The sequence below is a fragment of the Microtus ochrogaster genome, chromosome 6 (genome assembly GCF_000317375.1).
Source record: "Microtus ochrogaster isolate Prairie Vole_2 chromosome 6, MicOch1.0, whole genome shotgun sequence".
NCBI classification, from domain to species: Eukaryota; Metazoa; Chordata; class Mammalia; order Rodentia; family Cricetidae; genus Microtus; species Microtus ochrogaster.
The window spans coordinates 17,336,848-17,352,067 of NC_022013.1; the positions used below are offsets into that span (position 1 = coordinate 17,336,848).

The 15,220-nt window shown below is 39.9% G+C and overlaps 1 pseudogene; it reads left to right on the forward strand.

The window, feature by feature from the left end:
• Positions 1-14,295: 14,295 nt before the first annotated feature.
• The window catches only part of LOC101981616, an 8,813-nt pseudogene continuing 7,888 nt past the window's right edge, over positions 14,296-15,220 (forward strand).

Here is a 15,220-nt window from a genome sequence, read left to right on the forward strand (position 1 = left end):
ATATCCTGCCAAGACAGGGTAAGATAGCTTTGAAAAGTTCCTTGCCTTTAATAATGGTATGTCAGTTATGTTAGGCCTTAGCCAAAACTGGTTGACTCAACATTGCAAACGAGACTTTGGGTGATTGCCCAGGTAGTCAGTTGTCTCTGTCAATTGTTGCACATTTTGGATATATCTCGTTTGTTAAGTAATATTTATTCCCTTCTCAGATCTTTGACGGATTTGAAGATTATATAATTGTAGTTGCTCTCTACATTATTTAGACTCCTTGAGATAGAATGGTTAGCAAAACTTTTGATTCTCATTATTGTTTGTTATATTTATTATTTGTTATTATTGTATATAGTAGTATTTGGTTTAGTTCTGTCTTATTTAGACAAAAAGGGGAGAGCCCGGCTAGCTCAGTCGGTAGAGCATGAGACTCTTAATCTCAGGGTCGTGGGTTCGAGCCCCACGTTGGGAGCCAAAATGTAATGGCGTAAACTAATGAAGATAGATTCTAAAATATATATATATAGCTTTAATGGAGAAATAGACTTACAGAACCACCGTTCCCGTGGAGACCAGGAAAGCAGAAGTAAGCGCTTCGAGCACGCTTGCCAAATTTATAGGCAAACATTAGCCCGAGGCAAACACGGGACTTATCCTTACAAGTATAGAATTTTGCTGTGAATCTATCTGGCCCAGATTTTTTTTGGTAGTATTGGAAGGGTTTTTTACCATTGTTTCAATCTTGATATCTGTTATGGGTCTATTGTGTTATTAGGTTATTCAGCTCGTCTTGGCTTAATTTTACTAGTTAGGCTGAATCTAAAAGTTATTTTCAGTTTCCAAATTAAAGGAGTACAGGTTTTTTATAGATTCACTTGAAATATTCTGAATGAATTCTTTTGGTGTCTGTTATAATGCTTCTCTGTTCATTTCTCACCCTTTTTATTTGGGTTCTCTCTTTTATTTTAGTGAGTTAGGTCAAGAGTATGGCAATCTTGCCCATCTTCCCCATGAACCCTTTCTTACATTCCTCAGTGCTTTATATTGTCTTTGTGTCTATTTCATTAATTTTCACTCTAATTTGCGATTTTTTGTTGTTTTTGTCAAATTTTCAAGTTTCATCATTAAATCATTTATTTGTGCTCTTTCTGAGTTTTAATGGAAGCTCTTAGAGCTGTAAATTTCTCCCATAGGACTGCTTTTAGTGTATCCCAGGACTTTTGTTCTGTTGTGCTTTCATTCTCATTTAGTTCCAGGAATTTTTTTTATTTGCTATTTTGAATTCTTCTTTTATCCAGCCATCCTTCAGTAATGAGTTGTTTATTCTCCATTAGTTTGTGTACTTACTAGAAATTGTTTGCTGTGGAATTTAAGCTTAATTACATTATTGTTAGTCATGTTACACAAAGTCATTTCTATTATCCTGAGTTTGTTAAGATGTATTTTATGTGTTCCAGGATTATTTATTTTAGAAAAGCTTCCTGCTGAGTAGAATGTACATTCTTTAGTGCTTGGATGGAGTATTTTATAGATAGCTGCTGGTTTGTTTTGGTATATGTTATTAATTAATTATGATGTTTCTTTGTTCATTCTTTGTTCAGATAACCTGACTATTATAGAAAGTAGAGTATTGAAATCACCTGGTATTAACGGGCTGATGTCAATCTATGTCTTTAAATCTAACAGTAAATTTTTTAAAATATAATTTAGTAGCCCAGTGCTTGTTGCATATGTTTTTGGGATATTCATGTCTTCTTGCTTAACGGTTGTCTTGACTAAAATAGAGCATCCCTCTTTATCTCTTCTAATTGTATAATTTGACTGATTTAATCTGTTTTAGGATATTGATGCTTGCTTCCTCTTTGATCCCATTTCATTGGGGTACTTTTGCCAATTTTCTTCACTATAAGATGCTTATAAGATGAGTATTCTGTAGACAATGTTCTGCCCAAATCCACAAAGTCCCCACAGAAGCCAACATGGAGAACAAGTCCTGTATATAAAAGCAAAGAGTCTTTATTTTATACAAGTTTGCAAACTCAGTCTGTTCACATGTCCAAAGTATTGGAATAAACTCAAGCTCAGTTAGAATTTGGTTTTATAGTAGTAAAGGTAGGGTGAGGGGTTTCTGAGGTTCAGGACCCCTGATTGGCTGATATTTGACTAGGGGTGCCCTGGTGAGTGTGTACTGGCAGGTGGTCCTATCTACAGTGGTTGGAATGTTAGGCATTTCCTTTGGATGGTCTGTTTTAGGGTGGTGTTCAGATAATCTCAGTTTGTGGTTCTTCGTGCAGCCAGGTATTGCTTCAGGGTAAACTACTGAGACTCAGGCCCTTATTAAATTTATCAATAGCTGCCGGGCGGTGGTGGCGCATGCCTTTAATCCCAGCATTCCAGAGGTAGAGGCAGGCGGATCTCTGTGAGTTCGAGGCCAGCCTGGTCTACAAGAGCTAGTTCCAGGACAGGAACCAAAAGCTACGGAGAAACCCTGTCTCGAAAAATCAAGAAAAAAAATTATCTGGCAGGTGATTGTTGCAGGTAAAGAACTTCCTTTGGGTGATCTGCCCATACTTAGCTTATCATGACTAGCTCTCACAGAAAACAGATAGCTGGATGTGGTTTGTTGATCCATTCATTTGATCTATGTCTTTGTATTGAAGAATGAAGAGCACAGATAGTTAAAATTATTATTGAAAGGTGGTGTTGGTTGCCATCATTGTACTGTTAACTTTTCAAGTTATTTTGTCCTCACTGGTAGTTTGTGTTTTAGTAATTATAGCTTTATTTTTCTTTCTACATTGTTCTGTCCATGCTTATTCCAGGGGAAATTATTTTTGGTGTCAAACAATATCAGTTTAATTGATACCCGATGAAATTTGTCCACCTCAATTACATGTCTGAGAGTTTGTTCTGGGATGTAGCACATTGGATCACAAGCTTACCATACAGGCATGAGACCCTGGATTCAATCTCCAGTATAGTATAAGCTGAGTATGGAGGTTCTCCTCCTGATGATACCCACACTGGCATATGGAAAGGGGAGGCAGGGATATTAGAAGTTCAAGGACATCCTCAGCTACATGCTAAATTCAAGGCAGCATGGGCTACATGAGACATCATAGAAAGCAAAACAAGCACACGTCAAAAAAAAAATGTCTCCTAAGTTTGAGAATTTGTTTGTTTAAAAAAAATCAAGCCTTGAAGTTTCAAATTCTGAAAGAAGAAATGGTATGCATGATGGAGGAGAGAATGCACACAAGCAATGTTATCAATCTGGGCTCTCACGTCTTCAGCTCTTTGCACACACGCATACCTACTCACCTACTTTTATTGCTTTATGAAATGGTTTGCCTTAGTTTTGTCTTTATGAAAAGCATGCATACAATTATGTTTCTGACTGTATGTCTGGATGTGGATATGTGCATGTGAGTGAGGATGCCTCAGAGAGGCCAGAGGCATAAGATCTCCCTGAAGCTGGAGTTGCCCGACTCGGGTGCTGGGAATACACTCTCTGTAACTGCTAAGCCATCTCTCTAATTATTAACTTTTTAAAATTACATTTATATATTTACTTGTGTGGGATGCTCATGTGAAAATCAAAAGACAATTAAATTCAGCTCTTTCCTGCCACCAAGAAGATCCCTTGGATAAAATGTTGGCATCCCTAGGCTTCATGGCAACTGCCTACCCCTAGATCCATCTAGGTGGCCATCTTCTGTTTATTTTAAAGTACAAGTATTTAATATGTGGGTCCAGAGAATATTTTTACAAAGAACTATTCATGAATCCACCCAATCAAGAGGAAGTCCTTTATAAAGATGACAAATATGCAGGGGCAATAGTATCCCAGAATGGTTTTGAGGTATCATATTAGAAATAAAAGACAACATGCTTGAGAATCAAATACCTTCAGTAAAGACTTTTTCTAAAATAAAGACTATTTGCTGGAGAGTGGGCCCTTAAGGGGGTGCTTCTTAAAGCAGAGAGCACAGAGTAATAAACCCTGGGCTGAAAATGGCAGCAAGTCCAAAGTGTGTTAATACATGCCTGTGTCGGGTAGGAGGAAGAAGACAGATCCAAAGAGGATGTCATGAGGAAGATCAGGGTGGCCATTCCCCCCACCATGTCAGCAGCTAGTCGCTGGTGCATTTACAACAGACCCATGCTAGTCATTCTTTGCCCCATGTTCAAGTTGCTTGAGGAGTCAGTGGAGCCCAGAAAGGTATGGGAGTGAGATGTCACCATCTGCTCCCTCCTGAAACAGAGGAGGTTGTGTAAATGTTGGCAGCATATGGTCTCCTTTTGGTATTTGGACTAAGGAATGAGAGAGGAAAGAAAGCCATGCCTGTGGTAAACATTCTACAAAGCTGATTAACTGATCATGGGAAACTCAAATTTCACAGAAGCAGCAATTTTGGGGGGATTGTTTTTTTGATTCCCTTAATAGCTATTCATTTTTTCTCTCTGTGCTCTAACATCATTGTGGCTATTATGTAAATGCACACATATACTATTCTCCTTCAACATCCACAGGCTAAAAGTTTTTAACATCTTCTTTCTATGGCAAAGCTTGTTCTAGTTTGTTGCTACCAGTTGCCTGATAATCCCACAGGGACCTGGTCTTGTTGAGTTACTATAAAAACTCTACAACTTTGCTGCCATGTTGGAACATGGAGCTTGAGGTAACATGAGTCTGTGTTTCTTGGACATCGTCACACATGTTTTCCTTCAGAGTGAACTCTTTATTGTGTGTGTTGTGAGAGCTGGATGTTTTGTGTTGGAAACATCATTGTTGTGATCACTAATAGGACGAGCCAATGTCTCTATGGTGCACTTACTATCTCTCTAGCGTTCACTCCATAAATTTTTTTATATAACAAAAATGCTTGCTAATCCATTTAGATTAAGGGTACTCACCCTGAGGGGTGTTAGGAATATCTCACTTCAGTAAGTTTTCCATGAATTTGATCACATAATAAAAATATTTCATTCTGCATATCTTTTAAGTTTTTGTGGGTGGCTAGTTTTGCAGTAGACTTTTCCGCTCACTCAGCCTTAATGGAGCCTGTGAATATAAAAATGAGCTGTTTTAAAGGTTATATGGCTCTATCTAAATATCATATCATAGCTCTTTTCTAGCTTATACAAGTGGTGAAAGCATAGAGACTTAAAAGAAACTCAAGAATGTAAAACACCATATTTAAGTAGATGCCAACAAGAAAAATCGAATATTTGATAGGTCACTCGGTCCAAAAGCCCATTTTTAATATGTACTTTAAATTTAATTGTTATTGTGTGTGTTCATGACATATGTGTGCAGGTGTAAATGTAGTGTATATGTAGGGCCAAGGACAACTCCATGGAGCCAGTTTTTTCCTTCTCCATTTCTGTGAGTTTTAGAGGTGAGACTCGGGTTGATAGATTCTAATGCAGTAGGCTTCCTTACCTGCCGAGCCACCTTGGGGCACTCTTAATGCTGTTGGAGAAAGTTTATGCATAGTGCTGCCTCAACTGGGAAAGGTGAAAGTTTGCCCACCTGTCATCAGATCAACTGATCAAAAGACTGTATGTTCATCAAATGACTAACAGGTGATTGTAACAAGCAATTTCTAGACTTTTCTTGGGACCTATATCTTATTCTTATATACAGTCTATCTTTTCTAGAAATAAAGGAAGAGGATATTTCTAATTGTCTACTAAATGCCAAGTATAGTCATGCAGAGCTTTGTATGGGTCTTTGCCTGTCTTTGCATCCGTGGCCCTCTGCTACACACCTGCAGGGAAACCAATATGGCTTGAGATGAAAGATGACTTAAGAAGGATGATTCCAGGGAGACAGTGGGAATCTCAAAACGATTTCTAAATGGATCCAAAGATCATAATCTTCCTTCATCTGCTCGTTCCCACTATATTTCGGTGTTCTCTAGTTTCTGATATTCATCATTTGTTGCTGTAATCTTATGATTAAATATTTTATTTAGATTGTGATTGTTTTGGCCAACATAGATTGGTTCAGTGTTGAAGAGCATGCACTGTTCTTACAGGGGACCTGAGTTTGGTTACCGATGCCTACATCCAACAGTTCACAGGTACCTGTAACTCCAGCATGATGTCATCCAGCATCGTCTCTATTAGATTCCACAGACACTGCAAGAATATGCCCATACCCAGACATATAAATATGATTTAAAATAAAATAATAATACTGAAAGAGCTGTTTAAGTCTTGTTGTTTATTTAATTTCACTTCTTTATTTATATACTTGTTCATTTTTTTTACAGGGTCTCATGCAATTAGACTGGCCTTTAACAGTGGTAAATCATTTTGAACTTCTGGTCCAGCCTGGCCTTGAACTAACTGTTTAGTGGAGAATAAGTGTGAACTCCTGGTCCAGCCTGGCCTTAAACTACCTGGACAGTGGGGAATCATCGTGAATTGCTCATCTAGCTTTTCCTTGAACTGTTTAGTGGAGAATAAGTATGAACTCCTGATCCTTTGTTGCCACCAGCAGAGCTTTGGCTTTGCAAGCCAGCTGCACCACACTTCTCTGAAATCTGTTAGTTTGAAAGCAAATGTAAAGAATGAGCAGAAAGTTGAGCTGAAGCCTTTGTTTGCAGTGGTTCTCAATCTTCTTAGAACTGTGACCCTTTAATACAGCTTCTCCTGTTGTGATGACTCCCAGCCATACAGTTGTTTTCCTTGTTGCTTCATACCTGAGATTTTGCTACTGCTGTGAATTACAAAGTAAGTATTTTTGGAGATAGAGGTTTATCAAAGTGGTTACAACATATAGGCTGAGAGCCACTGGTTTGAAGGAACAAAGAATATGAAGACTGAAATCCCAAATTTGGTTTTGCTTAGACCAGATTTGAGTAAAATGTTATTAATTTGGTAACAGCTCTCATATTTTCTTGAGGTCTCCTGACCTATGTCACTGGCTCCCTTTGTTTCTATTGATGAACTATACTATTCATTTTCTCCAAGTTCCCCTTTTAATACGTTATTAAAGAAACAAATCTTATCAGCTGCTTGTATATTTAGCAAGCAAAGCTTGCTACAATCAAACCAATTGTAAAATAAAACCTTCTAATTAAGGAAATATAGCTGCCAACTTATAAGGTCAAACCAAATAAGAAGGGGAACAACTGACATATGCAGTAAAGATGATTACTTTTCACTTTTTTCCCAGTGCTGTTAAAAGTCTTATGGATACTGTTGTAACTATATCTTAGAAAGTCAGTTAAGAACATCAGGGTGGGCCTTGGTGTTCTAATACTCTCCAAATGGATGTACAAAGAATGGATCTTTTTATTGTTTTTATTGAGCTATATATTTTCCCCAACCCCTTCCTTACTTGTCTCTCCCTTTCTACCATCTGGTGGCACACACCTTTAATCCTAGCACTCAGGAGACAGGGGCAGGCAGAGTTCTGTGAGTTCAAGGCAAGCCTGGTCAAGAAGAGCTAGTTCCAAGACAACTAAGACTGTTACACAGAGTCTTGTATAAAAAAGAAAAAGAAAGCCGGGCGGTGGTGGCGCACGCCTTTAATCCCAGCACTCGGGAGGCAGAGGCAGGCGGATCTCTGTGAGTTCGAGACCAGCCTGGTCTACAGAGCTAGTTCCAGGACAGGCTCCAAAGCCACAGAGAAACCCTGTCTCGAAAAACCAAAAAAAAAAAAAAAAAAAAAAAAGAAAAAGAAAGAGAGCAAGGAAGATTTTCATTCATTGCTTACCAAATGATCTCAGAGTGGAGTTTACTACTTATACTTATCCTCAATGTAAGTTCATTTTGTTGAGACAGGTAGTGTAACTTCAAGAAAACTTGCCTCTAATATATGACTCAAGGCCCGTTTTAATTTAGGGTATTATTTTTTTTACAAACATTTTCTTATAGGGCCTTCTAAAATAAAGGACCTTGAAATTGAAACCACAGCCCTGTAAGGCCAGACTGGATGATCACATAATGTCTAGTGACAGATTACCTTTGTTGATGCTACAGTCTCTTGTGTGTCTGTAAGCATTAAGATAACAGCATTAGGGCAAGAGGACTGTCGTGGTAAGGTGTTTCTGGGCAAACATGAGGATCTGAGCTCAGATACAGAGCAACCACCTGAAAAGCCAGGCACTGTGTTATGTGTCTATAAACTCAGCCTTTGAAAAGTGTAGACAGAGGATTTTGGGAGCTTGTGGGTGAGCTGATCTAACCATATCAGTGAGCTGTAGTTTCAGGAAGAGAGCTGTCTTTAACAATGAGGTGATGGTGATTGGAGAAGATCCCCAGCATCCATCTGTGACTTCCAGACACACTTGCACACATGTGTCTGCACATCCACATGTGCCTGCACACACACAAATATGCACACATACCGGCAATAATAAGAAACTGAAGTATGAAGTTGAATGTTGGCCATGGTTCCCATTCTTATGAATCACCCTGAAAAGCAGAGTGGGTTACAGGTACACTTTCTCCAGAGATTTGCAATTGATTCTGGAGGGTGTTTTTCAGCATATCTGTGCTGTGCTGGAACAGAACATGCTCCTCTTTTCTTATCTCCTTCCTCCTGTCAGTTTTCCAGCCCTAAGGCTAGAGTATACAGTCTCTAACTCTTTTGATTCCTGATTATATCTTCAAATGGGAAAAAGGGAAAGAAAGTGAATTCCTAGGCTTCACATGATTTTGACATTATGAGAAACTCACAAATGAGGGTGGACAAACAGCTTCACCTAGGTATTTTCTCTTTATCACCTCAACTGAGTAATTAATTGCAGCAGACCTGAGTCATAGAAACAGAGATCCCTATAGTTTTTATTGTATTTCTGTTCAGCAGATGGTTTTCAGATTTGAGGGTTCTCTGAATACCTGCCATTTCAAAGATATAATAAAAAAAGTAAGCAGAAATGAAGGGCACATAAGATTATCTGTGTTTGTCTTTTAAAGCTTATATTAATCATTTTTGGATTGATAGGTGTTTAAAAATATTAGTCCAGATAAACATATCACCAATTCTTCCCTTCATTTTAAATGAATCCCATTTCCTCTGTTTGCATTTCAATCCACTTTAAGGAGTCACAAATAAAATATATTATATCATAAGCGCCATAAAATGCAGGTGTTGTACTGAAAGAGCATCTCAGCACCTGCATTTTATGGGGATATAAAGGAGATATATAACCCACTTGAAACTAAGTTTGCCTTGCCTTTGTTTCTGCTGAGAAGGAATTTAAACTTGTCTGGTCCATCCAGAAGGAACCCTGAGTTAAGCTGTGCCTTTTAAAAGAGGGCAAAAGAGAAGGGTGCAGCTATGCTTCCAAGGAATAAGACCAAGGACTTCCCTCAGAGTATAAGGTGCTGTAATCAGTGACATCAGACACGTAACAAAGGAGCACACTAAAAATGTGAATGACATAACTCTCCTTCGTTACCTCTTGGTTGCCTTGACAGGTTACCTAGTCTAGGGTTAGTAACCCGCCTGGCAGTTCAGTTATTCCAGGGTCACGGAGAGAAACTATCTGTAAGATAAATGGGCTAGAAAAGAGGAAGGAGGCTAAGCGAGGGGGTTCTTGTCAAAGCCTCAGTTTATTAGAGATGGGGTACAGCTTATATAGGGTAAGGAGTTGGGGGGTGGGCACAGGGGCCTGAGCTCTTGCCGCGTGGTTCACGTTGGTCACGTAGCCAGGAGGTTACCTTCGGTCAGGTCACGTAGGCCAGGAAGTCATGAGTTGCCACACCTAGTTCCGTAGATAGTTTAGGCCAAGAAGTCACAAGTTGACACACCTAGTTCCCTAGATAGTTTGGAATGTGGGGTGGGTTCCACTAACAGATAGCTCTCCATTAACAGCCAATTTGGGTGTGGGGTAGGCTCTGTCAATAGAACGATTCCTAACACAATTATGGGTGTGGGATTCTCTGTAGACTCCCCAAGGTGATGGTTCCTGCAATGATTTTAGGAGGAAATTGGCTCCTAACAGATCCCCCCTTCTTTTATAAACACAGGCAGCTGTTACGTGGAGGGCACCAGGTCAGAGTCCAACCCTGGTGTCAGATCTAAAAGGAGAAGAGACTGGGACAAGGAGAGACCCTTCTCTCGAATGGTGAAGCAATTTACCTCTCCTGGGAACAGAGGGGTGCCTTATGATTCTTAGGTCGAGTGGGGACCAGGTCTTTATCCCCTTTACCCGTACTAGGATTCCCAGTATCCTGTCTTAGGTTGGGGGATGTTCTGGCACAAGTCACCAGTCCTTGGAGCTCCTCAAATAAAAGGTATCTAGCAAGACTTAAAGTAAGCAGGTCTTTGACCACAGGGTACCCTGCCTTAGGATATGTGGAGGGCAATCTCGTCCCGACACCATGCCAATGTTGAGCCGGTTTCTACAACCTCTGTATGGTGTGCTGTTCAGGCGAGGGCTCCACGTTTACTCCCGTCATTGGGCCCCTGCATCTATCATTAATGACAATACTGTGAGTAGCTCCTAATGATATAATTTTGGGCACCAATAACTCCATGTCCAGACAAGAAGAAAGGGCATTTTCCAAACCCAGTATTCACCTTTTAATCTGGCCTAAGATACATCCTCCTTCCTAAATGCCTACTCCACATAAAATTATGAGTGCTGCCTGCCAAAAATTAGGGCAGTGTAAAAGGGATCAAAATCTAAAATTTTTTAACATATGCATTAAACCCACACATTTTACAGCTTGTGTCAAACCTTTCCCAACATCTATAAGCAGTTCTAAATATCATTAGATCAATTTCAGTAAGAGCACAATGACATACATTGTTCTTATCAAATACCACCAGTTCCAGTCTCTGAGCAACAGTGACAGGAACCCCAATCTTCCCCCTTCTTAAGTAAAGAAGGGTTAATGTTTTAATTAAAATCAATTTTGTGTCCCAAAGATTAAAACTGTTAGATGTTTAGCTGAAATATAAGTAATATGCTGTATTTATATATTATTGTATACTTTACCTGTTGTTTTATATTTTACCTGTTTGAGTACCTGCTAGGCAGCTTTAAACATTCTATTGGAAACTGTTTTTTGTAAGAATTTTACCTAGCGGCTCAAGGTTTCCCATAAGAATATTATAATTAGGGCTTTAACCATTGAACATCCAACCAAAAGTTTGTAAGCTATCCTCCTCTTAAGTTTTAAGTCTGCCTTACAGGTAGGAAAATGGAAAAAGGAAGCATTTTTTAACTAATAATGCTGGCCTCATTAGACACCAACATGTAGAAAAATGAAAATAGATCTACATCCATCTCCATGTACAAAACTCAAGTTTAAATGAGCCAAAGGCCTTAGCATATAAAAATTATGTTGATCCTTACAGAGAAAAATTTTTGAAGCACACTTTGCCACATCTCAAACACAGCCTCAGTGGCATAAACATTGTGAGAAACCATAAATTATATCTCCTGAATTGAGAACCTTTTGTATAATGAGACTATAGAGTGGGAAAAGATCTTTACTTATCATAAATCCATTTTAAAAATATATGAAGAACTCAGGAAATTAGTTATTAAAAATTAATCCAATAAAAATATTTGTTACAGACCTAAACTGAAAACTCCCAGACGAACTAAAAATGACTGAGAGACACCTAAAAAATGTTTAAATATAACATCCTTTAACCATCAGAGAAATGCAAGTTAAAACTCTGAGATTTTACCTTATCCTTGTAGAAATGACCAAGATTAAAAATTATTGTTAACAATTTATGCTTAAGAAAATGTGGGTAAAGAAAAAACTCCATTGCTGGAAGTGCAAACTGGTGCTGGAAGTGCATGCTGGCACAGCCACTCCTGGATCATACCTAGTATTAAAAAACCTGGATGAATCCAGACTCTCCTAGCAGGAGGAGAAGAATCAAAAATCCAGGGCCAGCAGTGTTCAGCAACCCTGCACCAGGAACTAGCCAAAGACAAAGTTAGACCGTAATCTTGAAAAACAGGTTTTTCAGCTGTGATTATCACAGTACTGTTTTAGGAACTAGCGGATTACGACCTTGGGAGTGGTCCCGAGGCGGGGAGCTGTCCTCCTGCAACCACCATTGGATTTTTGGAATTTTTTCCTGGACCACTGGGCTGTGGCCCCTTTCTTCAAAAATTTTTTCTCCCGGTCACTTGGGGTCGAACTCCTCCCCCGCCAACCAAGGCCACGTGCGCGACCTCAGCAAGGAGGGTCTCCGGCAAGCTATGGGGGGGCCGCTCCATCCCAAGACCCAAGTGAGAGTCTCCCCAGCACTGAGGCACCCTCATTCTGTCTATTTTTTAAAATTAGGCAAATATCTACCTCAAAACTTAGCAATACCCCTTTTGGGCCTAAATACAAAGTTGTTTAACCATACCACAAGGACATGTGCTCAGCCATGTCTATAGCAGAATTACTTTATCATAGCCAGAATCAAAAAATAACCCAGATGTACCTCTTTTACATCTAGGATAAATGAGACATCATAGTTTTAAATATCCATGAATACCACAAAATATCTTGGAGTAAATTTAAGCAAGCAGGACAGAAGTTTTGGGTCCCATCATCTCTGCCTGTTAAGGCGGAAATGTTTTTTATTTTTAACCATTATCATTTGTTAAGAGTATAACTCTGGCCCTTGATAAATTTAATTAAGAGGCCTGAGGCCTGAGACTCAGCAGTCTAGCCTGAAGCCACACCTAGCAGCAGGAAAGAACCTCAAGCTGAAACAATTCGACTCCCACCCAAGAGCGGGCCGTACAATTGAAAAAACTTGTAGGATAACAACTTTAAATCTTGAAAGATCCTCTACTTTCTTGGGAAAGCAGAAGAAATATGGCAAAAATGACAATTTTACTGAAAGCAGTTTACAGATTTAGTGTAAATGTCCATTAAAAATTATAGCAACATTCCTCACAGAACTCACATACAGATTTTAATGTAAATGTTCATTAAAATTATAGCAAAACTTATCACAAAACTCAAAAAAACAATATAGAACTCAAAAGAACAATCTCCAACCTTATACGAAAGAAATAAAAACTCAGGATAGCCTAAACAATTCTAAAAATCCTCTGAATGTATCACAATCTTTGATTTCAAAACTTTCCTACAGAACCATAGTACTGAAATTAATCTACCTTAGATATAAACTTATACACCTACAAAATAAAGATTTTTGACCAAGAGGCAAGATTTTTAAAATAGAAAAGAAGCATATTTACTGTCCTGAATGAAGCTGCAGCTTTTTGAGTTTAGATTCCTTTATATCAAACCTGCCTGTCAGCTTTCGCTCCATGTGGCAGGGGGTTAAAGAAATAGGCTCTCTAGCCCAAGCAGCCAGCCTGCTTGGCAGGCATAGCTGTGTGGATTGTACCCTAACTTCTAGCATCTCAAAGGACTCCCTTTTGAGTCCGCAATCAAACACATAAAGCAAACACATAAATCTCTGTTTTTGACTCTTACTCCTCTCTCCCAGATTGATTGATTGAATTCCTGTATGAATTTCTCTTCCCTTGAACATCCCATATCTTTTTGGATGATAGTGAACCTGCGCTCCTACCTCATTCTGCAGATCTGTCCGAGTTCTACAGCCGCAGAATCTTCTTTTTTCTTCTTGTTGTCCCAGGACCACGCGTTGTCGTCCGCTAGTTGGCCGTGCTCCGAGTCACTGGTTCGGGTGCCACTATTGGTTGCCTTGACAGGTTATCTAGTCTAGGGTTAGTAACCTGCCTGGCAGTTAGTTATTCCAGGGTCACGGAGAGGAACTATCCATAAGATAAATGGGCTAGAAAAGAGGAAGGAGGCTAAGCAAGGGGGTTCTTGTCAAAGCCTCAGTTTATTAGAGATGGGGTACAGCTTATATAGGGTAAGGAGTTGGGGGGTGGGCACAGGGGCCTGAGCTCTTGCCGCGTGGTTCACGTTGGTCACATGGTTCACGTTGGTCACGTAGCCAGGAGGTTACCTTCGGTCAGGTCACTGTAGGCCAAGAAGTCGCGAGTTGCCACACCTAGTTCCCTAGATAGTTTGGAATGTGGGGTGGGTTCTGCTAACAGATAGCTCTCCATTAACAGCCAATTTGGGTGTGGGGTAGGCTCTGTCAATAGAAAGATTCCTAACACAATTATGGGTGTGGGATTCTCTGTAGATTCCCCAGGGTGATGGTTCTTGCAATGATTTTAGGAGGAAATTGGCTCCTAACAGTTACCCCACTTGGTTTCTCAGTCCTCAAGGTGGACTCTATAAATAAAAGCAGGTCAACGAATCATCCTGGCTGGAATGAAGATATTCTAAGCAATGCCATGTATTTTCTTTGGGTAGTGAACTATTGGCATAATGGATCACAAGAAACTGGAATTCTGTTATGAATTGCAAGATGAGGAGAGGGAGAGACTAAAACCTGGTACCATCCAGAAGAGGAGCTTATGTTCCAGAAAGAATTCATTTAAAGCTGACAACTTTTCAGAGGACCTTGCAAAAGAGGATCAGTGGAGAAGATAGGTCATTGGCCGACAGGATCACACCTTGAACAGGACTGTATAGTTACAAAAACTTGAGAAGTTTGAAGCTCTGTGTGTGTGTGTGTGTGTGTGTGTGTGTGTGTGGTGTCCAACGTTGGGCTATTTTGCCCCCGACTCAAGTGGGTAGCCCGCTAGCTAACACAGCACCATCCTGGGTGCCGTTTTTTAGTTCGTGACTCGGGTCCCAGTGCCAAGTCTAAGACACACTTGGCCACATAGGCCCATTCTGCCTGCCTTGGCTAAGTTTTCAGTGGAACCTCACTGCCTGAATTAGCAGAAACTCAAGTATCTGCAGTTTTGCAACAAAAGCCGCCACAGCGGCAGATTTGGTCTGATACAAAGTGACTTGGCCAGACGGTGGTAGCGCACACCTTTAATCCCAGCACTTGGGAGGCAGAGGCAGGAGGATCTCTGTGAGTTCGAGGCTAGCCAGGCAGTGGTGGTGCACACCTTTAATCCCAGCACTCGGAAGGCAGAGACAGGCAGATCTCTGTGAGTTCAAGGCCAGCCTGGTCTACAAGAGCTAGTTCTAGGACAGGCTCCAAAAACACAGAGACCTCCACTGGGAGGAACCGATCACTGCAGGTAAAAAATTTTTCTTTTATAAATAAAATTTCTGAACACATTACTGTTCAAGAATTTAACAGTTTTTTTTAATTGTACCATGTGGGAGATTTTACAAGAGGTGTCTATCACCCCACATCTATGGATCTTTCTGAGATTCGTAGTTTTTATTGGCA